The sequence below is a fragment of the Lissotriton vulgaris genome, chromosome 3_1 (genome assembly GCF_964263255.1).
Source record: "Lissotriton vulgaris chromosome 3_1, aLisVul1.2, whole genome shotgun sequence".
Lineage (NCBI taxonomy): Eukaryota > Metazoa > Chordata > Amphibia > Caudata > Salamandridae > Lissotriton > Lissotriton vulgaris.
The window spans coordinates 379,161,657-379,189,581 of NC_141689.1; positions in this window are offsets into that span (position 1 = coordinate 379,161,657).

A 27,925-nucleotide genomic window follows, 5' to 3' on the forward strand; every position below is an offset into this window, starting at 1 on the left:
AAGAAACGCACCTCGGATTTATCGGAATTGCACTTGAGGCTGTTCTGCTGAAACCAGTCAAATACAGCCCCAAGACAACTTCTGATACTTTCTCCATTAAAGTCAGAGTTATTGTGGCAGGAGAAGAGGAGCTGGGTATCATCTGCGTACAACACGATCTGGGCACCATGGGACTCTGCCAGTGCCGCCAGAGGGGTCATGTAGATGTTAAAAAGAGTAGGGCTCAAGAGTGAACCCTTAGGAACTCCTACCTCCCATGACGGCACTGCAGCAGAGAACGGGGGGGCCCAGACCGTTTGTTGGCGGTCGGCTAGAAAAGACTCAAACCAACTGTACATATGTGTGACCAGGCATCAAATCTGGTGTCAACTGCTCAGCCAACTGTTCAATATTATCTTGGTGAAGCGGTATTTGCAAATTAGGTCACGTTCCTCCATGGTCTGCAGGTCTGGAAAGGGCCTGTAGACTGGTGGTCTTCTGCGATAATTATGTGTAGAGTGTAAACACAACTATTGTTAGATTCAAATGTACAAGATAACATGCATCAAGACGTACATAACATGAAATCTGAGCTCAAAATAAAGTATAGAACATTTGTGATACATGTTTAAATGTATACAGTTGATCTTGGTTACATATCATAGCATTATGACCCTTGCCAGATGTTACCACGGTATGGTCACACAGCAATTTGATTGTCATATTGACAAATTCACTACTGTCCTTCACCGGTCATGTCAATCAAGTATCACATATAAACAAATCAACACAAAATGAGCAGAGATATAGGTGTGTGACAACAATTACATGCTTAAAATGTGCACACATAAGGTTCACAAAATTATAGACATGTGGTACAACACATACGTACAGCGTCCCACTCTGAAAATTATGCACACTACTGTCCAGGATAGACACTGTAATTTTGTCAGGTCAGCATCACACATACACAAACAATACATTTGTTGCGATTTGCGTATATGATGCCTTCATACATTTTAGTTGGGGACAACAAAGCTACACTGGTAAAACACCCAACACACACATCATTTGTTTTGGTGCATATTGTCACAGTCTAATCATTCAAATGTAAATGCTTGAACCATGAATCACAAACAATTTATTTATAGTCAGAAATCACACTGATTGAACACTGGGCCACAGACTCACCTAATGCCATGAATCTTTTAAAATGTGGACCTGTACATGCCCATGAAATCATTGGCACTGTGACCAAGCCAAGAAGGGTAAATGCAAAACCTATGGATAATGTTGGTTTTAGCCACAATTACAGTGTTTCTTGGCCACTCAAATATAGCTCCTCACGGGTGTGTGAGCTATGCATTTAAAGGTCCATTGTAGCTTGTAAAAATTTAACTACACACATGGAATGCTCAAAATATACAACAATTACAGAAGTGTCTACCCTGCTGAATGATCATTCAAAGGACGCGTTAGCCACATCGGAACCAAATCGGTCACATCCATTGGCTGAAAGTTATTATGGTGATAGACACGGGTGAGTATTAAAAGGATGAGGTAGCCGCATCTGAACCAATTCGGTCATATCCATTGGCTGAAAGTTATTATGGAGATAGATGAGGGTGAGTATTTAAAGGATGCAGTAGCCGTATCTGAACCGAATCGGACACAGCCATTGGATGTTGGTTGTGATGGTGACAGACGCACATTTTGATTCCTATTATCATCTCATGGATACCGACTTGGTAACCTTCCGTCACCAATGTATCAAAGTCACTCGCGGTCCTATGAAGAGTTTTTTAACGTCCCGGTAGGTGTGTCGATTGCAAACAATGTAATGCATTGGACCGATTCGGATAATGCAACCCACGCAAAACTATCACTTTTGCTGCATGGATTTGAGATCGCCTCTGCTGCTTAGATATGAGTTTTTCTGTTCCACAGAGGCTTCACTTGCCTGCACTACCTTGTTCATTCCTGCACTTCCCTTGCCCCTGCTGCTGTTACCACATCCTCTGGGAGCTAACTACCATGGCACGTACAGTGAACAGGGCACCAGATTTCAGTGAGGATGAGAACCAGGCCCTGTTACACACTCTCCTGCCACTGTACAGCCAGCTGTATGGCAAACCAGAGGAGCAGGTGAGTGGTGATAACACTGCATTTCCATTGGACATGTGCAATTACCATGCTGTACTACCATTAGAAATCTCATTGGCAAGCATGTAAAATGTTATCCGTGACTTCAAAAGTGTGTAGATAACTGTTGTGGGCAGGTACACTGCTGTACAAATGTGTATACTGGGGTGAACATCTTATCACTGTTCTCATGAGATGGACTCAGCATTGAACCCAAGACAACTGTACAGAATGCCATATGCCTAGCCCTTATACATTGTTGCGAAACTGAGCATTAACAGTGTGTTCAAGTGTAGGACTGAGAAGCATGTTGCATGCACATTAAGGTTCTGTCACAATGTCATCCTTACAGGTCAACGCGCATGAGAAGAAAATGATTTGGAGAACCATCGCCAAGAAAGTGTGCCCCGTGAGGTTGGAGCTTCGGCGCATCCATCATCCACAAAGGCCCTGCCACAAGAGGGGGCAGGGCCTTCGTGGCTGGGCCAAGAAGATTGCTGAGGTCCAGCTGGGCCTGTCACTTCCTGGCAGGAGGGGTGAGCGCTGAACACTGATCCCCCACATGCTCCGCATCCTAGTGGTGGTCTTCCCTGACCTGGATGGGCAGTTGAAAGCCAGACAGCAGCAAGGAGGGGGTGAGTATGTGCCTTTTTGCACACCTTTGTTAGACATGCCTGTTACAGTACCTTAGCTTGCTGCCCCTATTCCAGGTTGTAAGTCAGCCAAACCCACTGATCAGTTTTGTAAGAGGCAAATGCATATGGATATTTTGATGCCCATCTATGTCGTTTCATCAGTAAGATGTGAGTCAGTTATGTTCAGGGAAGTGACCGTAGTGCCATGCTCATGTGGTCACCACAAATCACAGAAACATGTACATGGAGGAAACCTTCTGGAGTAATGCAAATGCCCAACATGTGCCTGAACATTGACTACTGTATGATCTGTTATCATTGTGATTTTCACAAATGTGTGAGACACGTTGTTATTGGAGCAAGCAAGTGTGAATAGGCCATGCTATACATACCAGCAGCAGGTGACCTCAATATTGAGGCATTGGCGAGTTTTGCTTGCTCATTGTGCCACTGTTAGGTCCAGGACCCGGCGACGTGGGTAGGTCTAGAGGAAGGATGCACAGCAGACTAACTCCATACTACATGGAAGCGTCAACCTGTTGAGCAGACCGCCGGGCACTGTTGATGCCTGGGAATCAGACACAATACGTTGATCCAGCACAACACAGGGACATAGACACAGGAAGCACATTTTTTTCCTGTGTTATCTTGACAATCTCACTGGATACCATTGTAGATCCGCTTTAGTGTCGACAGATTTTTTGCAAAAGTAAATATCTTTTCACCCTTAGGTCCTGAAGAATCACGAGTTACTAGACATAAACGTGATAAACTTGTTGACCATCACAATAGCATACTAGATTACACTCAGGTAGGAAGCATTGGATTCCATCGAGTACCAGCTAGCTCCTTTATTTTAACTAAAGCAGGAGAGCCCCAGAACAAACTTGATACTGGTACGCCCAGCTTTATTTTAATTCACCTTCACGTCTACAACCCCTTGGCCCCATACCCGCACTTCACATAACGGCTGTTGGATAAAAGATCTCTGATAAAGTGCCCCTCCTAGAGGTGAGCCCCTTGAGTATTGCACCGCCGACCCAACGAGAAGCAGCCCAGATGATGAAGCATGAGCCCTGAAAGGGTGTGTGAGGGCATAACATTCAACAAAATGGATGCCCCATTGTAGGACTCTTTGAGACCAAGAGTTCTTGTGTATTAGGGCGACACAGATCTTCTTTCACTCAGGGAACAGCTCAGCTTTTTTTTGTATTCACTGTTAGGTTTCAGCCATGCTGCGCAGTGTTATGAAATGTATTCCATTGGCCAACTACAGGTATGCTAACTCTGGTCATCTGTCACACTGGCCTGTCACATGATTGTGTGGAATATTCCACTCCCTCCATTCAATGGAGTGGAATGTTCCATTCTCTCCATCCAAAGGAGTGAGTCCATGTGTCTGACTCTGTAACAGTGACAACACATGCCACTCACTGACAAGCACAGGTGGTCACAGGTTGAAACATGGCTGGAAATGTGAGGTCTGATGTTGGATACACATTCACAACAGTTGGCGTGTGTGTAAATGCTGTTGACTAGACATACTTGGGGCTTTGTAAACCATGTGTATAATGCATCACTGTCAGCCTGAGAGGTGTAAATCTAAGCTGTAGGAAGTGTGCAATATGACTAACAGATGTGAGGGACATTCAGATTTGGGCCATACAAATGGAGACCTATGCAGTATAGACAGGATTGGTACACAGTGTTGACTGGACTCATGAATAATGGAGGTTTACTACTGATAGTCTGTACAGACACTGCACCCGTGCCGGGCCATTGGCATGGTGTTCCACCAGATGCAGTGTGAAGATGCAGTTATTGTACTTGGCAGTGTGTTGACCATTGTTCACATCTGAAAATTGTGAGCTGTTTACAATGTGCACAACATTCTGATTAATCCTCATGACACTGTGCATAGATGACACAAGACAGTGAGCCATGTGCCTCTCACCCTAGCTATGCCTACTGCCTTGGTGAATTCTCAATCTGAGTCAGGTGTGTGACCTGACAGTAGAGAACCTAAGTTACAGGACAAATTAGCACTGTTATCTGTGTGACAAGTTTCATGCAAAGAATAAGCAAGCTTAAAGTTTGACAAGGAAGTCATTTGACCTGTGACAACAGAGCCAATGGTTCCCAATTTGATGATAAGGGATTGCAGAATGGATACCATGTCTCAATGCTATTGTATGAATACTATTCCCATTGTTAGCTCTAGACTTCATTACAGGAGATGAGACAGGTATTTCAGGAAATGAAACCGTCAGATGCAAAAGACAATTCATCACCTGCTACATAGTGAAGTAGTCGACATTGTGGTCCTGGCAATTGATGTTGATACACCCAATGTTACAGATAATCACATGTGTGAAAGAGCAATGGTTAACTTGCAGAATGACAAGTGCCATGTACGTAAGTGTATGTAAAGGCAATAGCATGTATCAAATGATGTAGTTGTTTGAGCAGTGAGGTTTTGTGATGTCACCTATGTGTCAAGTACAAACAGATGACTAATGTGAATCTTTTTCAATTTTATTCACAGCATCAGTACGGCCACCGGAGGAGAGAATGCCACTGATGTAGGGGAGCAATTCACCAGTCTGGGACCAGTGCCGAATTGGATATGGAGGCATCCACTGTTGGGGAGGATGCGGGGAGCCACACTGAGGGCAGGTATGCAACTCCACCAGCAACATCTAAGAAGTCAAGTCAAGTGATGACTCCCTGGTGGTGGAAGACACAGGGAGTCATCACACACTACCCCTCCCATCTCCATCCTCCCTGCTGCTCCCCATCCCACTGTCTGTGGTCACTCCTGTGGCAGGGGAGATGTCTCCTTTTGCCAGGCACCTCACCCCAGCTCCGGTGTCCCCTGCTGCCCTCAGTGTGGAGGCGATATACATCCTGAAGAAGATCTCTGTGGGGCAGACATCAGTGCTGAATGTCCTCCATGCACATACCACTATTCTGACACAAATGGTGTAATTCATGGAGGGCATTCACTAAGAAATGTCTGCCCTGCACAGATCCAACCAGGCACTGGCCTCCATACTGACAGCAGCAGTGTCCCAGCTGCAGCAGTCCTGACCCCTCATACCTCTTCCCCATCCACAGTACCAACTACCCTCTCTGATCCAAGCACATGTAAGCATACATATGCGCAAACCTCAGAAGCCACACGCAGCACACAGACACAAGGACAAACCCCACAAGGAGATGATGGATGGAGCACTAAAACATTTCAGACACTCACCCCCAGTCACAGATCTGGGTTGAATCCATCATCGTTCTTTAGCTCACTTCACCACCTCAGTTTAGATCCAGCTATATGCAAATCAGTCTTGACCCTGTGCCTCATGGGAACATCCAGCCCGAAGTGCAAAGCCAGTTCTTCCCTGAAACGGAAGCAAGCACCCTGAGACTGGTTTCGGGGTAACACCCCTCATCAGCCAGGCTAGCTTGAATCCAGTAGCAAAGTGAGCAAGGGACCCACGTCTGGGCATACCCTGCCAACTTAGGGCGAACAAAGCAAACACAATGAGATGATGGATGGAGCGCTGAAACTTTTCAGACACTCACCCCCAGTCACAGATCTGGGTTGAATCCATCATCATTCTTTAGCTCACTTCGCCACCTCAGTTCAGACCCAGCTACACACAAATCTGTCATGACCCAGTGCCTCATGGGAACAGTCCAGCCCTAACTCCCAAGCCAGGTCTTCCCTTAACTGGAAACAAGCATCCTGGGACCGGTTTCAGGGCTAGCATCCCTCATCAGCCGGGCTAGCTTGAATCCAGTGGCAAAGTGAGCAAGGGACCCACCTCTGGACATACCCTGCCAACTTAGGCCGAACAAAGCAAAATCCACACAAACGCACACTCAGGAGACAGACAGCACACTCACCACCAGACGACACACATGCATCTACAGATACTCCGCAGACCTCATAAACCTCTGCCTCCACAACACCTGCCCATGCCTCTCCTGTTCCCCCCTGGGCCCAGAAACTCATGCTCAGCGACCTTGGCCTCTTCCCTGCCGACACACCCAAACCCCATCACAAAAGGAAGAGACAAGACACCCCCCGTCCCTGACACCTCCCCTCTCTTGGAGAAGAAAAGGGGGAAAAAAAGCCAATCCCACTGGTCTCCCAAGCCGAAAACCCCTCCACCAACCCAGACTAGCCCAGACAAACCCAGTACCTCCCACCAAATAAAATCTCCTCCCAGGAAGTCAGAGTCCCTCCCCATTTCTGTTTATATACAATTGAAGATTATAGTATCCCCAAGAAGGGTAAACCAAGCCCTCTCTCTATCAACCACTCCCACTAGAGCCACCCCCCCCCCCCCCCTCAGTCTGACCCTGCCGCTGCCGTAGACCCACTGCCGCCTCAATTGGACATAACCACTGCAGTGGTCCCACGTCCCTTCGATCAGACACAACCACTGTAGTAGAGCCAATGCCCCCTCAATTCGACACAGCCACTACAGTGGACCCAACCCCCCCTCCTGATCCCATCCCTCCCAAAACCCAACCCAGCCCTCCCTAGTTTTGTCCCTTTGGTGCCCGGCATGCCCCCTAGACCCCCCTCCATTTACAGAAATTGTGCAGGCAAGACTTGATGAGCACAATTCTTCTGGCCCATGTGTCAGAGACTTTTGGACTGGCCATTGGCCTTTTGTCATTTCTTATCTTTAGTTCTCGTGCTGAATAAAGCAGGTTCAAAATTTCGTTTTCAGATTTCTGTATCCCCAATTTAGTTTATTAGTTAACTGTAAATCATGAGCAAGTAGTAAAGTATACAATGATATTCGTATGGCACGGATTGCATACAGTCCAAGGATTGTGTGTACTTTGACAGTATGTCGTCTAAAATTTGGTGCCTGCATTTGCTGGGTGTCAATTAGTTTTGGCTATGAGTATGACATGAAGTCCCGAACCTTTTAATTTTGTATTCACACATATTTCATGCTTTCAGATGACAACATAGTGCATGTGTCTCAAAGTGCAACAGTTTAGGAGAAGCATGCTGCACATGTTTGTAATGTGCAGAAAGACACCTGTCTCATCCATAAACCTGGGTACATATGGAGTTTGACTACATGGTTGTGACTTTGGACACACCCATGTACACAAAATAATGGTTCAATACTTGTATGGGACTTGATAGTGGTGGATCCATGTCTGTGTCTTCTTTTTCTGACACACATCATTCGTAGTTGAGCATATGATTTATGTGTGGGTTGTCATTTGTGCATGACTGACAATGGTGTCCTTTAGAGCTATGCTTGATGCTGTTCCAGATCAAACAGAGCTGAACTAGGGGTGCTGTGATGTCTTTTGGATTGCCCTGTGCTACATGTGGTAAGCCGAGTGAACAGTGAGTGTACAGAAGTGTTGTGGGTGCGTCTGCCGTACAGATGCCACTGGAGCCAGTGTCACATCCATGCTCTCAGTTGCCATGCAGGCGAGTATGTGGAATTTAGGTTGTGAGGCCAGACTGAATGTGCGTTTAGCAAGGGTAATGTTGCAAATGCTAAGCTGGCTTAAGCAAGTGTAGAGGTGAGAGTGACTGGTTTTTCCAACTTTGATATGTCGTGGAGACTCGTCCATAATGGGGCCTGACAAATGTATCTATTGTCAGAGAGTGTAAGGTATGGGTTAAGTTAATGTGCAGTTCTTGTGTCAATCAATCAATCAATCAATCATGACACTTGTATAGCGCGCTACTCATCCGGAAGGGTCTCAAGGCGCTTGGGGAAGGGGTCCGCTACTGCTCGAACAGCCAGGTTTTGAGTTGACTCCTGAAGGCGAGGTGGTCCTGGGTCAGCCGAAGGTGGATGGGGAGGGAGTTCCATGTCTTGGCAGGCAGGTAGGAGAAGGATCTGCCTACGGCGGTGGCTCTTCGGATGCGTGGTACGGCGGTGAGGGCGAGGCTGGCAGAGCGGAGCTGGCGGGTGGGCGTGTGGAAGGTCAGGCGGTCGTTGAGGTACTTAGGGCCCAGGTCGTAGATGTGAAGTAGCCAGATTGGCCCAATGTGAGTGGTTTTACATGCAGGATGTGAATTAGTTTGTGCAAGCTCATTGCTCTGGTTTAATCCTGCACAAGGTATGGTAGAAATAGCTAGATGTGATAGGGGTATATCCAGCTAGAAAATGTGGGGTTCTGGCAGGTGCTGAGAGCTGAAGTCTGTGGCACTATTGTGAGATATGACTGTAACATGGCATTTTTAATGTGTGTGGGTAGTTGTTAATGTACATAGGTCAATGGGGTTATTGGGCACAAGTGGATGTGACAGGGCCACAGTGAGACATGGTTTAACTAGTCATATGTGAAAAAGTTGATTAGTGTAGGTACAAGGTATACACCAGTTGTGTAATTTAGGGTGCTGAACAGAGAAATGTGAGGTGTTGTTTAGTTGATGTATGTTGTTTTTGCTTCTGTGTATGCATGTGTTTTAGAAATGTCAATCTGTAGAACTTAAGCAGAGTAGGGTGGGTGTGTGGGTATATGTGAATGGCTAGGGACACATCCATTGAGCAGTGCAAGTATCTTGTGAGATGTGGTGATGTGTAAAGTGTGTATATCAGTGGGCGCTGATGCTGTACGTTGTGATATGAGTGCAGTCCAAAATAATCTGAGGTTGCAACTGGTGATGAGCGTGGTCCTTTTGACATGTTACATTTGACATCTATTGAGGAGGTGATGAGTACAGTAGAATGTGTGCATGTCATGTATGTGAGAGTTGTGTACGGTTTGAGTACAAGGCTGTAGCTTGCGGGGCAGACAGTTCTTTCCATCTAGCTGCACCAGAGTTGGCTCATGACGTGCTTGTGTGTATGATAGTTTTAAACATCGAGCATGTAATTTGAGTTGGATGTGAGAGGGGCCATGCCTACACAAGTAGAGTTTAAGCAGACCATGAGGTAATGTTGATGTGTACATGTGTTTTGATTTGGTGTACTAGTCAAAAAACAGACTCATTCCATGCGAGAAATGTGCATGCACAGGCGCGCGAATGTGCAGTTATTCAGAGACGCAAGAAAGAGGCGGAGGGCAGCCCGGGGACGCCGCAGTCCAGGTAAGTGTAGTTTCTTTCCTCTTATGTCATTTATAACTAATAGTTAATGGGGGGTGAAGGCGGGGCGCGTAGTGGAGCGGAGTACCACAGAGTTTGCTCTCCACTCCTTGGCCCTCACCATATCCCCGCTAGGCAAACTATGGATCCATGTTTGGAATGGGATCACAATGATGCACAAGCCTTCTGGAAGTACTTAGCGGTACAAAAGGGGGTGGTGATGGACGGAGCATCTGAATCAATCAAACACTCACACCCATTCAAAAGATCTGGATTTAATCCATCACCGTTATTTAGCCCCTCTGCCACCCCAGTTCAAACATGGCTATATGCAAATCAGTCTGACCCTGTGCCTCATGGGAACAGTCCAGCCCGAACTGCCAAGCCATGTCTTCCCTGGACCGGAAACAAGCTTCTGAGGACCGGTTTCTGGCATTCTAGCCGTCTTCAACCCGGCTTGCTTGAATCCAGTGGCAAAGTCACTCACGTCTGAGCATACCCTGCCACACTTATGGTGGCCAAAAGCGGTACAAAAGGGGGTGGTGATGGATGGAGCATCTGAATCAATCAAACATTCACACCCAGTCAAAAGATCTGGGTTTAATCTGGAAGTACTTGGCACACAATCAGTGTTCATCTTTTTTATTCTGGCCTCTGTGCTTTTACCTGTCAAGTGCTTTTTTTAAATAAGGCACCCTCCTGGTGCTCAAGGAGGTGGTGTGTAGGTCAGACTGTCCAGATGTGACTTGACTCCCTGCAAGGCCCCTACATACTGCACAACCTCCCTGCACCTGCCATGACCTGAAAGTGATGGTCGTGCGGGGGAGATGACACTACCTCTGTCAAGGCACGTAAGGCAGTGCCGTTCCCGGTGTCACAGAAGTCGGGCTAAGGTACGGCCAGATCACTCGCCTTCCCCATAGCACCTGGCATTAGCATATTTACTTACAAAATGTGTCTCCTGCTCCGCTGCTTCCTGAATTCCGCTAAAAGCGTCAGCCGGTGGCCGGGGCTAGCTGGGTTAGTCTGCTCTGCCCGATCCCAATGGAGTTTAGTTGCTCTTCAATACAAATGAGAGCGCGTCTCAGTTCCCTCAACACCCCAACATATTTGGAAAAACATATCCCCCTCAAATAAGCCTTGAATGCTTCCCACAACGTTTATCAGGACTGTACCGACCCTTTATTTAATGTGTAGTACTCCACGATAGCGCCATAGAATTTGGTGCAGAATACTTTGCCGATCAGCGCCTGTCCGGGGACCCTCCATTGTTTCTCACAACCCTCAGCTCCTGGAATCCTTACTGTTAGGATAACTGGTAAGTAGTCAGACAGCATTCTGGGGAGGTGTTAATTTGCCTGATACAAAAGTTACCAAATTGGGGGATATTAACCAGAAATCTAATTGTGTCCAGGTATTGTGTGGCGCAGAGTAATGGGTATAGGCGGACCGAGCTCCAAGCAAGGGAGCTGTAAAAAAAGTTTTGGGGGGTGAAGAATCCGTCTGGTCCCCACTGTTAGTGGCAGCTGCTAGTACCTGGGCCTCTCACTCCGACACTATTACCCCACTCTGCAGGCAACGTAGAATGGTCCAGGAATTGCCAGGATCACCCCAGGTTTAGCCAGCTGTGTGTCTCAGGATACATACAGGCGAGGGCAGGCAGAGATCGAGGACTGTGCATGCTACCAATCGAGGCACTGGCTGATGTAGGCAAAGCTCAGTGCAACGCCAGGTACTACCTGGTTAATCAGCAGTGTGTGGATGCATACAGGCCGGGCGGGGGTAGGCAGGGCTAAAGTAGAGGCAGGCCTCCACTCAAAGCACCTCCAATTGTAGGTAAGTTCCAGGTGCTGAACGCGCAGGCCCACCGGCCCCCGAGCAGCAACGGAGCCCCACATAGAATTACACTGGTCTTGGGACCTAATCAACATTCCCCCACCCCCGCAAAACCGACCCAACCAGCCGGTTGACTGGACCTCAGACTTGCCCGAGGCCCCTCTCGCCGTGGGGCCTTCCGGAGCAACGCTGGCCAGCCTACCTGTAGGGTGGGGAGTCTATATCTGTAGCCGAGGGATGCTGCTCCTCAGCAGTTCTCATACACGCCCCAGTCCTCCACCGTATTCCACTGTGCACGAGCAGCTCCTGGGCGGGTCAGAGCAGATGCACCATCAAGCGAGCTTCCCCCCCTCACAGGCCTTTCACAGCTCAAGCCTCCGCTCAAATTTCAGCCACTTCCGGACCGAGCCACGCAGCAGCTCTGTGGGCCGAATACAACCCCACCCAGTGCCTTCCACAGGGAAACTCTCTATGGCGTCTGCAGCTACTGTCAGAAGGCAGGATGGTCCGGCATACGGGCAGGATAGGGCAAGGATGTCAGGTGAGATGGCGGAGCTTCAGCGCTATGCGTCCATCTTGGTCGGTAGCCTGCCCACACCCCCCTGTATGTGTTTAACTTTTTCTTTGTACTTACCTTTTTAAGTATAGGTAGTCGATATTTTTGCATTCCATATTTTTTCATCAATATTCGCGCAATGGAATACATGGCTGCACCGTCTCGTTCGCTGGATTCGTATTATGACGTGATTCGGAGCTGAAATACTCCCCTTCCGGATGCTCTGGTGTGTTGGTTTTCGCGACCGATTCGGCACATGGGAAGTACGCATCGTACTTGGGCATTTGGAAACGGACTGGGAAAATACATCCGGACAGCTCCTTTCTGTGTTTTTGGAGACTTCTCGTTGGGAAAATGATGATGGATTTAGAGTGACTGAATCATTCGGTTAGTATAGGGTGTTGGACATGTACTTAGTGGTTTTTAGGAACTGGATCCCAGTATGAGTCGGTTGGAAGTTCTGACTCTGGATGGCTCGGAGAAGGCCTTCCTAACAAAATAGGAATCATGCTCTAAGTCATTTAACAGGATTGCTCCTGTTCCTGGAGGCAGTAAAATGTACTTTGTTTTTTAAAGTCAAAGTTCAATGTACAGTTTGGATAAATCTTGCTCATTTTCCTGCCAATCCATTTCGACCATTCTTGCCAGCCTCGATTATGTGTAGATTTTAATCCTTGATTTCTCTCTCTCTGGTATATTCTCAGAAGCAGCTGAAGCTTCCATTCGGAGTAACAGCTTGGCCTTTATGCTATAGCCTGCTTCAATTTGTCCTTCATCTCTGCAGGACATTTTCTTTTTCTAATCAATGACATTGCTATACAGTTTGTATTTTCTGTCCGAAAGCTCTTGCTTCAAGTACAGTAGCAGGGTTAACAAGGCATCCGCTTGGTCTCTTCTTTCAGGGGGTTACCTGCCTGTGTAATGCTTTCTAAAGTAGTAAATCTATTAATGTGGCGAGTAAGAAGGGCCAATGCCAGCCTTGGACCTTGGGGAACTTACAATCACTGTGAGCACCTTTTAACCCTTACAGCTGTGTTTTTACCCTCTTCAGACCCATGCTCTGGACCACGTCTGGGTTCTACAACATGATTAAAAGCTACATTACCAGGCAGGCGCAGCACACACTATGTTTCTGTTGTTGCGAGGAAAGCAATCACATGGCTCCCCCCCACCGTCTCTTCTGGTGCATTTAATATTCTTGTACCCTGCCAGCATGTGTGCCAGAAGCTGAGGCAGGGGCCTGGCTGTCTGACGACTCCAGTCACACTGTACCTGAGCTCTCTCTGACAGCTCAGGACCCTCCAATTCCAGGGATGCGATGCAAGATCGTACAGTGCAGCACACAACCAGACAAGTAAGGCACCTGCAGCAGCCCCTTCTCTGCATACAAGTGGGAGCCCGGCCTTGTGCGGAACTGAATGACCAAGGGAGGTAAACGTCTGCCCGCGGCCACCAGCCACCAGCAAGCATTCTGCTTGTCAGCTACAATCACTAGCGCTTCCAGCTGCAGCCCAGTGGCTCCCATGGCTAGCCTGATGGATCCTCTCTCAGTCTAGAGGTGCTTCTAGTGGCACAGTCAGGTAAGTGCAGCAGTTTGTAGTTCGCTCATGATGAGTTAAATGGAGCGATGCCTCTGTTAGTGGGGGTGGGCCACACACTCATCTCTGCAGCATGTGCACTAACCTACTAGGCTCTCTGTATAGGATATGATTCTGACAACCTGATAAATGACATTCCATTTTCCAATGCACCATCTACAAGTAATGTTTTGTCAGGCTGTTCATTAGCCTGATCCCCCTGCACATTTCCTTATGAGAGGGCGGGTGCAAGATACACAACTTCTGAACAAGTATCATAGCCTAATATAATACAGCCATCCGCTCTGTTGTTAACATAGAAAGTGTCTGTTTTCATAATGCCAAACATGAAAACCTTTTAATAAAAGCAGCATGAAAACAGAAAGAAGATTAAGGGACACCTTTCACCCCTTGAATTAAAAAACATCCCTCTGGAACTCTACAGTTCATCTTTAATGATTGTAAATGGCATGTCTTAATCATGGTGAATGGTTTTTAGCAATGTCCAGCTCCATCCAGCTGGTAAAGTCAAGCCGACAGCATCCCATGAAATCCCATTAAATATTATCATGCTCCTTGGATTCCTCACACTAAAGTTGCAGACCATGCGTTACCCCCATTTTATCTAGCCATGTGCACCAAGAAATACAAAAGCACTGGTAGATATGCTAATAATGTGACTGTCGAAAGAAAACCACTATCCATTTTCTGAGAAAAATATGTATTTAGTAGATACATTTGAAAATGACTCTTAGAACCTTAGACAAAGTCTTTTTACAAATACACAATCCAGCCTTAACCCGATGACCAGGGGTAGTAGGTTATTGAACTTCCATTTCAGGGTATTGCAGCACTTTCAAGATCTTTTTCAGAGAACGTTATTGCTTAATCGTTGAAAAATTGTATGTTTTACTCTTTCCTCTATTTTAATTGCTTGGTGCTATTCATGAGAACGAGTTGACAGTGGAATGCTGCAAGTACACTGAAACCATGGAAATGTCACACACAAACAATCTGGAAACTTGGCGCTACATGTATGACATTTTGGCGTAGGACAGCACACCAAGGCATCTTACTGAGCCGCCGAACCATAAAGTGAAAGGGCGGGAATTTGTGACATTTAAGCAATACAGTGCATTTGTTCCCTTTCTGCCCGTGCTGGCACCAATTTGGCAGCCTCGCGCCTATTTAGGCACCCTTGCACCATGGTGGAAGAGTGCCTCTTTGACTCTTCCTGCACAAAAACAATCTTATGAGACGTTTTCCTCTTTCTATATGTGCTGCACACATGGAAATACGGAAAAAGTAGGAGAAACAAGCATACTTCTCCTCGTCACACCTCACCTTGGGAGGAATATGGGTTAGACACTTACCCAGGTTTATATCACTTTGTAAATCTGGGGCAGTGTTCAATTCCATGGGTGTTGCATGGGGAAACTCACTGCAACGCCCATGAAATGCCTCCTGGGTGATGAGTAAAGGGATTCAACAATTTGCACTGTGGTGCGTTACTCATGATATATGAGACCACTCAAAGCCATGTAGGGTGGTTTTGTATGTCTTCATAAATCTTTATGGGTGCCCTGTATCGTGCATGATATCGTGCATGACCCTGTTCCCATGAGGAACAGGGTCAAGACTGATTGGCACATGGCTGGGGTGGCAAAGTGAGCTAAAGAACCACGATGGATTCAACCGAAATGTGGGACTGGGGGTTACTGTCTGAAAAGTTTCAGCGTCCATTCATCATTTCTATGTGTTTGCATTTTAAAGATGTGTCAGACATTGATAAACTTGCACAAATCACTGCGTCAGTTTTAAATGTCTTTTTGGGAGGGAAAGCCTACCCTGCATACATTATAAACAGTGTGGCCAAGGTGGTACCAGCACAGGTATTTTATGATGTAGGCCTACAAAAACTGGCGCATTGGGCTTAATGCGTTGTTTTGTAGATATGGGGCAATATAGAGCAGAGAATACGCAGCCGATGCGTCAAAAAAATTATGCAAAGGTGGCGCAAGCTGCTTGTAAATGAGCCCTTGGATTTTTGTCTCTCATTATACGCGAATGTGAATGTATTCATGCCAAAATCGAGTATAAGCATATCTTAGGATATATTTAAAGGGAGAAATTGTAGCATGAAGCTGTGTGCTGGGTATACTCAGACGTGAGTGAGCCCCAGGCTCTCCACACCACTGGAGTCAAGCTATCCAGGCTGAAGAAGGTTGATAGCCAGAAACCGGTCCTTGGATGCTTGATTCCAGTCTGGGAAAGACATGGCTTGGTAGTTCGGACCGGACTGTTCCTATGAGGCACAGGGTCAGAGCTGATTTGCATATAGCCTGTGTCTAACCCAGGGTGGTGTGGAGTGCAAAAAAACGATGGATTTAGGCCCAGATCCTTGTACTGGGGTGAATGTATGACATTGTTCTACATTCTGTCCATCAACTGTGTTTTTTGCAATTTTCACCCCGAGTGTGCTGGGCATACTCAGACGTGAGTCCCAGGCTCTCCACACCACTGGAGTCAAGCTATCCAGGCTGAAGAAGGCTGATAGCCAGAAACCGGTCCTTGGATGCTTGATTCCGGTCTGGGAAAGACATGGCTTGGTAGTTCGGACTGGACTGTTCTCATGAGGCACAGAGTTAGAGCAGATTTGCATATAGCCAGTGTCTAACCCAGGGTGGTGTGGAGTGCAAAAAAACACTGGATTTAGGCACAGATCCTTGTACTGGGTTGAATGTATGACATTGTTCTACATTCTGTCCATCAACTGTGTTTTTTGCAATTTTCACCCCGAGTGTGCTGGGTATACTCAGACGTGAGTCCCAGGCTCTCCACACCACTGGAGTCAAGCTATCCAGGCTGAAGAAGGCTGATAGCCAGAAACCGGTCCTTGGATGCTTGATTCCGGTCTGGGAAAGACATGGCTTGGTAGTTCGGACTGGACTGTTCCCATGAGGCACTGGGTCAGAGCTGATTCGCATATAGCCAGTGTCTAACACAGGGTGGTGTGGAGTGCAAAAAAACGATGGATTTAGGCCCAGATCCTTGTACTGGGGTGAATGTATGACATTGTTCTACATTCTGGTCATCAACTGTGTTTTTTGCAAATTTTGCAGCTCCACGCTCTGCCAGTTAAAAAACGCAGGAATGCACAGTATTTACGACAATACGGCACACACCTGCTTTTTCCCTAGCCACCCAGGGCCAACACAGACACCCTTGAGCCATAGTGCAAGGGTGCTGGCATTGCAGGGCAAGGTTGTTTATGTGCAGGAAGGTGTCCCTTCCCGCACATAAACAATCAATAATGGCAATTTGCTACTTCTATGTGACTGCATTCTACAGCACACATAGAAGTAGCAAATTGCCATTATTGATTGTTTATGTGCAGGAAGGGACACCTTCCTGCACATAATAGCCATTAATGGCATTTTGCTCTTTCTATCTGTGCTGCAGAATGTACATTTCAAAGTGACATTAAGCCTCAAAAAGTGGCTTGCAACACTTTGTAAATTTAGTGCAAGTATTGCGCCATCAGAACATCAAAAAAAGTTACGTTCCATTGGCGCAAATCCGTAGTACTAATGGCCCCTCATATGTTATATTTCCAATGATTTGGGCTCATCCTAGTAATAGAAGTTTTGTTTCAGAAATTCCAGTTATTCTTGTTTTTAATTTTAGAAAATTACAGGCTGCCCACATCTGGTTTATTGCACTTTCAATTTTAATGGTGTGTTTTCTTCGGATTTATTTTGGCTTATTTATATGCGTACTTTGGCATTTTTGCGTTATTTGCTGTCTGATTTCACGAAGCGCTGAACTGAAATGTGTGCCTCTCCTTCGGGGGTGCAGATATACTCCCAGCTCCTTTATATTCATATCACTTTATGGGGCCAATAAATGGTTAGATTCTTTGCGCATCTAGTGCTTAGAGGTAGGTACTTTCACCACTTTTAGCTCGCGGTGACACATAATATCACTTCTGAGGACGTTAGTCATTCAGAGAGATTGACAAACACATGGCAATGAAGCAGGAATGGCTAATCGAGATTTCCACTGGCCCTCCATGAATAGCAAACTTAGCCTGCTTCTTGGCTTGTGCATTACATCAAAGGCCAGGGGCTCCAGTTCTGAGATTTGTATTAATATGTGCTTTTGTGAGTGCTATAGTGTGCGTGATTGGTGTCTGTACAACTGTACCCCATGATCTCCACAGCCCCTGTCTCCTGTAAGGAGTATATTTACAATGAAATGTCGATGCGCGGAACTGCACCACAATTGACAGCACCACGCTCCTACATATCCAAAATGCAGGGATGCGCCTTACAACAATACAGAGTACCCCTGTGTTTTCCCTAGCGCTGGAACTAAAACTAGCTGCCTAGCCCAAACGCAGGCACTCTTGCACCATAGTGCAAGGGTGCCTGTGTTGCAGGGAATGATTGTTTATATGCAGCAAGAGACTCCTTCCTGCACATAATCCATACTGGCAATTTTTTTACTTCTATGGCAGCACACATAGAAGTAGCAGATCGTCATTATTTAATGATTGTTTAACACAGGAAGGTATTCCTTCTTGCACATAAACATTCATTAATGGCGCTTTGCTCTTTCTATGAGTGCTGCAGAATGCTGCACACATAGAAAAAGCAAAAACAAGGAGAAATAGAAGTATTTCTCCTCATTTCCCCATTCTAACGCCTGCTCTTGCATGTCTATAGTTGTTGGTGCTGTCTCAGATTTACAAATCCTTATAAATCGGTGCTGCATAAAAAAGCAATAGGTTTTTGGTGGAACTCCCACAGCAACACCAATTGCACACACCTTTTAATTATGCATGTAAAGGGGTCGTATTTACAAGGCGGTGTTAAGCCACAAAGAGTGGCTTAATACTGCTTTGTAAATATAGAGAAGGGCTTAGCGCCACCATAACATTGCTAAAAGTGATGTTCTGGTGGCGCTATCCCTTTGTAAATATACCTTCCAACCCTGTCTCACTCTGCTGTCAAGGACTTTGGCCACAGATGTGCCAGGTATTACAATTAGCGAGCAAATGAAAATGTATGATGTGCTTCGCGCAGATGCGAAACTTGGGGAGGCTATGCTTTCAAAAACAAATTTGATTATTTTGCAACTATGATCTTGTTTTTCTCTTCTCAGGGTGAATCCAGTCAGCGCAATCCCTGACTGCGCTAGGTGTGCAAGGAACAGACAATGGCAGTGGTCCTGTCATCACCAATTGGGACAGAAACAAATGGTCCTTTTTACAGTGGTTTAACATAGCAAGGCTCCTGGTGGAGGTGAGCAATGATACAGATACAAACATTATCACATCCTTTTCAGAAGTTATGATATATTGGCTACAATGTTTTGTGTATTGGAAGTACTTTTTTCAGAACTCTGCAGACAGGAGAAACCGATTTGGGATGGCTTCCAGTTCAAACACCTCTCTATCCAGCTCTGTAGACACAGTCTTTGTGTAGTGTGATGCTCCTCACAGCAGGGTCGTCTCTAGCCTGAAGCACCCCCTACAGGCACAACAAATTGTGAACTATCTGTACCTGGCTATGAACTACCACAAATACAGTGATCAGGAAAGAGGGAAAAGGATGGTTTTACCTAGAAGACTTTTTCACTTTGAACAACAGACCCCTTTCACCTTCACCATCTAGTAAGCGGCAATGCTACAACAAGAACCTAATCAAATTTCTATAAGACCCTTGTCATCCTGACACTTCCCCTGTCCAAAAAAACACCAACCCCAACTTTTTACACCCAACATCTGCACAGGAACAGGCCTGGGACATTCAAAATGGAACCCACAGGCCTTCATCACTCTGCTTGACCTACACAGACAATGCATATATTACAAGAGCCACATACACAAACACACACAACATACACTTAGATAGGATTACGTGACATAATAGAGTATTAAGTGCCTGCGCATTGACGAGGCACTCTCACCCAGTGCCAAATAACTCAGTTTTTAGTGAATGAGTAAAAAAAACCTTTCATTGACAGAATAGTGAGGGACGTTCTTAAATAAGACCTTTTTTCCGCACCAATTTCCCTTGTACCAAGGTTGGGATACTCCAGACTATGTTTAACAGAGCTGTTCTAGGCTTGGCAGACAACAGGTTAGTGCTATAAATGTTCTGATTATGTGTACGCTCAGAATCACATGTTTAAGCTGTTTGCCCCGGATATGGATCACTGCATAGTGTTGTTTCCTTCTACAGTATACATTCTTTAATTGCTTGTTATCTCAGGAAGTTTCCCACTATACTCCTAAACCCTGCATGAAAAATTGACCTTGACATACTTTCTTTCTTCAGAGTGACCCTATTCTTACTTTCTATCCTTTGTATAACTTATATTTCAGTATTGCCTCCTCTCTGTCACCCGACAGCTTTGCTTACATGTTAAGTTTTTTTCTTAAATACTGCCTTTTTACATCATAAAACTAATAACAATGTATATCTTTGTAAGTTTTACTCATGGTAGTTTTCCCACTCTTTTATGTTTTTTTTAATGAAATCAAATAAAAGTATATTTGACTGACTGGCCTCCTCTGAGTCACATGCCTGCCTGCCTTCCTCAATCCTTCTTACTGTAATTTTGCAATTGGCTGATACCTTATTTTATAGATCACAACCTCTCCTCTTTAAAACCCTATACCTGCAATCTAACATTACCCAACACCCGCCAGACTCTCTATATCACCATCTATTCACCTGAAACCACATAGCCCCCACTAAAGACCACACCTAGCGGGCAATAAACTATCACAAACCAATTGGAGTAAATGCATGCAATAACTTGTGACAATAACCAACAATAGCGACTAACTGAACCACTAATCTTGGGTCCTGGAGTAGTGTGCTATTCTCTGTAACACACTTCAGTGCCGCATCAGGTGTAGCAAGGGCTATATAAATAAAATTATAATTATGATTTGGCACAAGGATTTGTTGCTATTTGTGCAGGCCCTAAGTGGCACTATCTTTCAGGAGGTTGGTAAATTTCTGTTTGCACCAATGTTAGTAACACATTTCTTTAGTAGGATGTCACACACTTGGGCCTCTATTCACTCCGGGGCATCCAGCACCTCCTGCCCAACTACCTCTACAACCTCACAATGAACCCAATAAGCATGCAACTCACCAGCATCCTCAACACCTCCATCTCCACAGCAAGATCCCCGGACAGATGCAAACATGCAGAAATCAGACTCCTCCTAAAGAAAGCCTCCACCAACGCAATCAAGCAAAAAAAACTATGATTCGATCTCCCTGCTCCCCTACCCAGTCAAAGTACTCAAGAAAACCATCACCAGCAGCACAAATTTCCCGGACCAAAACCCCATACTGGACTCCTCACAATCAGGGTTCCATGCCAACCACTGCACTGAGACTGCGCTTATTGCTACCACAGATGACATCAGAACACTCCTCGATTATTCAGAAACTGTGGCCCTGATCCTCCTTGACTTCTCTGCTGCATTTGACACAGTCTCCCGCAATACCCTCATCAACAGACTCTACAACTTAGGCTACAGCAAGACACTCTCAAGTGGATTTCCTCCTTCCTTACAGGATGTACACAGAGCATCCGACTGCCTCCTGTCACCTCCGCACCCAAAGACATTATATGCAGCATTCCACAAGGATCACCCCATGGCCCACCCTGTTCAACATCTACATTACCCCCTCACAAACGTCATCAGATCACACTGACTCAACATAATCTCCTATGCAGATGACACTTACTGATTCTCTCGCTCACCAACGAGCCCTCCAATGACAAAACCATCTTCTGCAACTCCATGTCCAACATAGCCAAACCGATGAGAGACAGCTACCTCCAACTCAACGCTGACAAAACTGAAGTACTGATCTTCGGGAAGAACAATTCTGCATCGGACCACAGCTGGTGGCCTACAGAACTCAGACCCACACCGACCGACCATACACGCAACCTCAGCATCATTCTAGACAGCCAACTGACTATGAAATAACAATTGAACGCAGTCACCTCTTCCTGCTTCCACACACTTTATGTGCTTTGCAGAATCTTCAGACGGAGTCCAACCAACACCAGAAAGACCTTCATTCAGGCCCTCATGGCCAGCTGCTTTTGACTATGGCAATGCTCTGTCTTCCGACATCTACACCCAGCTTCTCAAAAGACTCCACTCCAGACCATACACAACACGGCAGCCAGACTCATCCTACACCTCCCCAAACAAACCCCCAGCACCCCCCCCCCACCGAGAGACCTCACCTGCTCCAAATCCAGAAGAGATTACAGTTCAAGATCCTCATGCACGCCTACAAAGCCTTCCATGACCTAGGACCGGCCTACCTTAACCATCAAATGAACTTTCACCAACCCTCCAGAGACCTGCTCTCCTCTTCACTCATGCTTGCACACACACCCACATTCATCACAGCTGCAGAGGTGGCTGCTCCTTCTCCTACATCGCTGCCATAACCTGGAACTGCTTTCCCCTGTAGCTCCGTACAGCCCCTTTGCTGACAGACTTCAGAAAGAGACTCAAGACATGGTCCTTCGATGGAGACACTGCACCAAGATACCCCTAAGGGTGACAGTGTTTCGCTTTACAAATGCGGTTTGATTGGTGGATTTCATTGTACACACTAACTCACCCACTTACATGCACTTTGCATGCAGATTTTGTAAAATGCACTGTCATTTGGTTCAGCATTAAAAGTTCACTTTTCATGCAAATGTATTAGTGATAGTCACCTGTGTTGCTTTATATTGCCCTGGTGCTAATGTTAGATATTGAAACACAGAGGCATAGCTTGTGTAGCGAGCACTCAAGGAGAGATCAGCAGAGCAGGTAGGACAACAAAATAGGCTGTATGGAGTGGCACCTCCGTGATGTTGGGAGACAATGAGAGAGATTTGGTGAAAGGAAAGGACAAAAAGATGGTGTAGGCCAAAGCACAGCATGCAGATGTAGTAGTGAGTGAGAGGAAAAATATGATGGCATTGGGAGAAGGTGGGATGTGAATATAAGCAGTGAATTTACATATTTTTAGCAACGTGACCTCCCTCCACAGGGCAAATGCTTAAAACACTCCAAACCATTGTGTATGGGTCTGGAATTTTAAGTAGCCAAAGCTCTTATACTTTTACATTGTTTATTAGAGATTCATTATGAGATGTTTGCCATGATATTTAAATCAAAAGTACATTTTGAATGGCAAGGTAACGCATGGATATATTGATTTTGTGATGGGAAAGGATAGGGCTATGAAAGTGATCAGTTTGACTTTAATGAGATAGGCACAATATATTTACCAACATCTCTTGGTGGACATTTGGCTCTTGTTAACCAGCAGTCTTCAAACAATTGTGACCTTCAAAGAAGAAGCATTGGCCTATCAATGAAAGGGCCTTTTGTGTTTATGATGGGCATCATCATTATGGACTGCGCCTCTCATCTTTGCACTCATGCATCCATTCAGTTGTCCACTGACTCATTCTTACATTTAACTTCTGTTGCAACTGTAATAAAACACACACAACCTCAGCAACATATGCAAGATAAATTAAAAGGAATGAAGTAGGAAAAAACACACTGCTGTCTGAAGAAGGTGGAAATATACTTGCAATATCAAAACTATACATAGAAAGTTGTAAAGTTCGAACATGGCAGCAACATTTGAATAAACTTTTTGGCCATCTTGGAAGGCTAAAAGAATGATACACTATGGACAGCAGCATTCCGTAATGGCCTCCTAGTTTAGAGGAAGAAGTCACATGGGATGAGGAGCATTGCAGATTAAATAAGTGGCATGCAAGCTACCTGTTAGCTGTATCCTCCCAAGAAATATTAAAATAAAAAAGGAGAAGCAAAAAAAATGAAAGGTGTATTATAAAAGGAGAGCATTCAAAACCAAAGGACTGTCTGACCATCCCGACACTGAAGCACATTCACGTTTAGGTGGATGTATACATGTGATCAGAAAATGCTATCATTCAGAGGGCAAGAGGCAAGAGAGCCAATGCCCTATGTGGCCTTCAGGATTACCCCATGCATATCACTGTCATAGATGGAAGCAAAGTGTAAATGACATTTGTTAGATTTGGGGGTCTCTAGTTGGCACAGGTAGGTACTTGTGACAATTAGGGACCCTTGCCTCTAGTCAAGTTAAGGGGATTACACTCCTAAAATAACCCTTGCTCACCCCCTTAGCTTGGCACGAGCAGACAGGCTTATCTCAGAGGCAGTGTGTAAAGCATTTGTGACCACATACAGTAACCCAGTGACAACATTACAGATGGACACCACACAAGGTTTTATATAAAAAATAAGTAGGTGTCTGTGTCTGCGGCGACGTCGATCCTCTTTTCCGAGGATGCGAGATACTTTACAAGATGCGAGCCGGGACTGGCCCTGCAACACTCTTCCCGGTGATGCAGTGGCATCTGCGGCGACGTCGATCCCCTTCTCCGGTGATGTGCTGCGACAGGCCCTGCAACACCCTAATCAGAGATGCGGCGGCGTCTGATGTGACATCGATCTTTCTCTCCTGCGACACGCTTCGCGGGGATGCATTGGCATCTGCGGCGACGTTGATTCTCTTCTCCAGTGATGCAGGGTGCTTCGTGTTGTGAAGTGGCAGTGGCGGTTCTGCGGCACGCTTCCTGATCTTGAGTCATGCTTCCAGCTCCTTGCGACATACAAATCCCCCACAACGTCCAGCACAGCTGCAGGCACTTCAGGAAGACTTTTGGGGAGCTGATGGGTGAAGTCTGTTGTCCCTGAGACTTCAGCAGGAGGCAAGCTCTGTTCCAAGCCCTTGGAGATCCTTCACACGTTAAAAGTAAAGCACACAAAGTTCTTTCTCCTTTCTTTGGCATTCAGGCACTCATTTCAGGCCAATCCCCCAAGCAGCACTTCAGCTTAGGGATAGTCTCTCCTCAGTTTCTTCAGGTTCCTCTACTCAGCAAAGGCATCTTGTTGCAGTCCAAAGTGATCTAATTTCATGGGGTCAGGGTCCCAATATTTATATCCCAAATTCCTTTGTTCTCTGAGGGGACAGGAGCCTTTGCCTACTCCAAACCAGTTCCTGAGCACTTTGTTTACAGGACTCCTTCCTTCTATTCACTGTGCAGGGCAGAGACATCAGCCGCCCCACAGGAAGTGGAGCCAGCATTGTAGAGGGAAGGCGGAGCCCTATTCAGGTCCAGGTGCAACTCCTCCCTCCCATCTAGACGCAGATCTCTCTATTCACCGCTGGGCTGCCCCAGCCTGTCTCCTGGAATTCCCAATCCCTGTCATTCACAAACTCCAGACAAAGGAATACACAACCTAGCAGAGGCAGTCTTGAAAGGTTAGGCAAGAAAATACCTACTTTCTAAAAGCGGTATTTTCAAACACAGACTATTAAAACCAACTTCACTAAAAGATGTATTTTATTATTCTGAGTTCAGGCATACTAAACTCGAATTTCCACCATGTTCGCTGAGTCAGTTAGGATTATAATATGTAACAATTCTAACAGCCCATTCTGGCCTATGGAGAACAGGTAGCCTTACAATAGTGAAAAACGAAAAGGTTTGTAATTCACTATTAGGAGATGCCACACACACCAGGGCATGTCCTACGTTATACTTACAATACACCCTATCCTTGGGCCTACCATAGGGTGACTGATATGAAGAAAAGGGAAGGTTTAGGGACTGGCAAGTGGGTGCACTTGCCCAGTCAGTATGACAGTACCAGACTGCACACAGGCTCTGCAATGGCAGACCTTAGACACATTTTACAAGGCTGCTTCTGTCGGTGGCACAACCAGTGCTGCAGGCCCACTAGCAGCATTTGGATTACAAGCCCTGGGCACCCCTGTTGCACTGTACTAGGGTCTGACAAGTAAACCAAACAGTCAATAATGTAATCACCAATTAATACATTCATTTACAATGGGGAGTACTTGCACTGTGGCACTGAACAGCAGTGGCACAGTGCCCAAAGCATCTATCACCAGCAAAGACACATGAGGCAAAATCAAAAATGGAAGGGAGACCCACACCAATGGTGCCAGGTCTAACACGTGTTTCCCCCAGCTAAAATGTGGGGAGAACTACCCTACCTCCTGGGAGCTCTCACTACTAAGGCGGAATAATCTGGACAGAACATCAGTGTTGGCGTGTTCTGTACCAGGGCGGTGTTCCACCTTAAAGTCCATACCCTGTATGGAAATGGACCACCTCAACAGCTTTGGATTCTCACCCTTCATCTGCATTAACCATCTAAGGGGCCTGTGGTCTGTCTGAACCCGGAAGTGAGTCCCAAACAGGTATGGTCTCAGCTTCTTCAGTGACTAGACCACAGCAAATGCCTCACGCTCAATAGCACCTCTGTTCCTGTGGAAGTAACCTCCTACTGATGAAGGCTACAGGTTGATATAGGCCCTCCTCATTCATCTGTGACAAAACAGCCCCTACACTCTGAAGCGTTTGTTTGAACGATAAACTCTCTTGAGAAGTTGGGTGCCAGGAGCAGCAAAAATGGAAGGAGACCCACGCCAATGGTGCCAAGTCTAACAACATTCAAATAAACAATTGACAGACCAGAGCCGACCCCAAAGCCCTCTATTTATCTGTATAGATATATATACGGATGTGTAAGAAATTGGGTTATTGGTTGAAAGCAGTTTGAGCTCCATTCAGGCAACAGCCACAATCCTTGTCAGGGTCAACCACAAATCAGTGGATCTGGAGTTATTCAATTTTAAAGTTTTAAGAAGATAAAGCACCTAAAAACACAAAGTGCCACTTGTGGTCATCTGGTCTTGCTAGACCAGGGGAAAGTCACAAGTTCAGACTGACTGTAATGTATAGCGAGCCAGATCCATGGACCATGTTAGTCCTGTTGAAAAAGGTGCCTTCTCAAAGTCTGGTTCAAAGAGTTTAGTTTGCAGTGGAGGAGGCTGCAAGGATCCGGGATAGCATTGCGATGGTTGTCACCGTAGTGCAGAGAGCTGGTCAGGAACCACAGACAGTCAATGTTGGAGCTTCATTTTGGAAGTCACTTTGTGCTTGTTGTTTATAAACTACAAAGTGCAGGTCTCAAATTGCAGGTTGTTGATGGCAGTAACTGTAACACAAACAGTCCAATTCACTGGAGCTTCACGTTGGCAGTCTTCATAGGTGGCAGGGTGCACAGACATAATATTGCGATTTTTTTATTTCAACCTACATAGATATCGAGTTTTAAATATCATAGGGACAGAATATCGACATCAAGATTATTGGTGACAAGAATTTCGACCTGAAGGTAAGAAATATTGTCTTTATTAATATCGAAGTTAGTAATAGTGATAGCAAAAATATTGATGTGAATAATATCAATGTTTATGATAGTGTTATGTATTTTATTATGTATTTTATATGTATGTGTTTCACATGTTTTGTATTTTTTTTTAAATATATGTACTAAATGTTTAGAAGCTAGTAATTATTTTTACAGTACATGTTGTGTTTTTGTACCATAGCAGGTTGTGGGTTTATAGGGGAATAGAGTGGGAAGTAATTTAATTATAGTACATTAAATCATAATTTTATCAAAATATTTTTAATTAGATTTTGCATTTTAGTTCAGTGGCGGGTTGTGGGTTTATAGGGGATTGATAATTAATTTATTGTTAATTAATTATTATTTGGTCACTATTTTTTATTGATTGATGAATTGATAATTTTATTAATTGTGTTCATGTTTATTGGAGTGGGTTGTGGGTTTATAGGGTAATAGGCAGGAAGTAAATTAATTATAATAAATTAATTATTCATTTTAATTTTTTGGTATTGATAATGTATGTATTGTTTATTAATTGCCAATTGGTAATTAATTTTTATTGACTGATTCATTGATAAATATATTAATTGTGTTAATTTAGTTTAGGAGTTTTTATAGGGGAATAGGGTGGGAAGCAATTAGTTTTAATTAAGTAATTATTCATCATTATTTTTTTGTATTGATAATTATTTTACTGTTAATGAATTATTAATTGGTAATTAATCTATATTAATTAATAATAATTGGCATTGATAATTAATTTATTGTTAATTACTG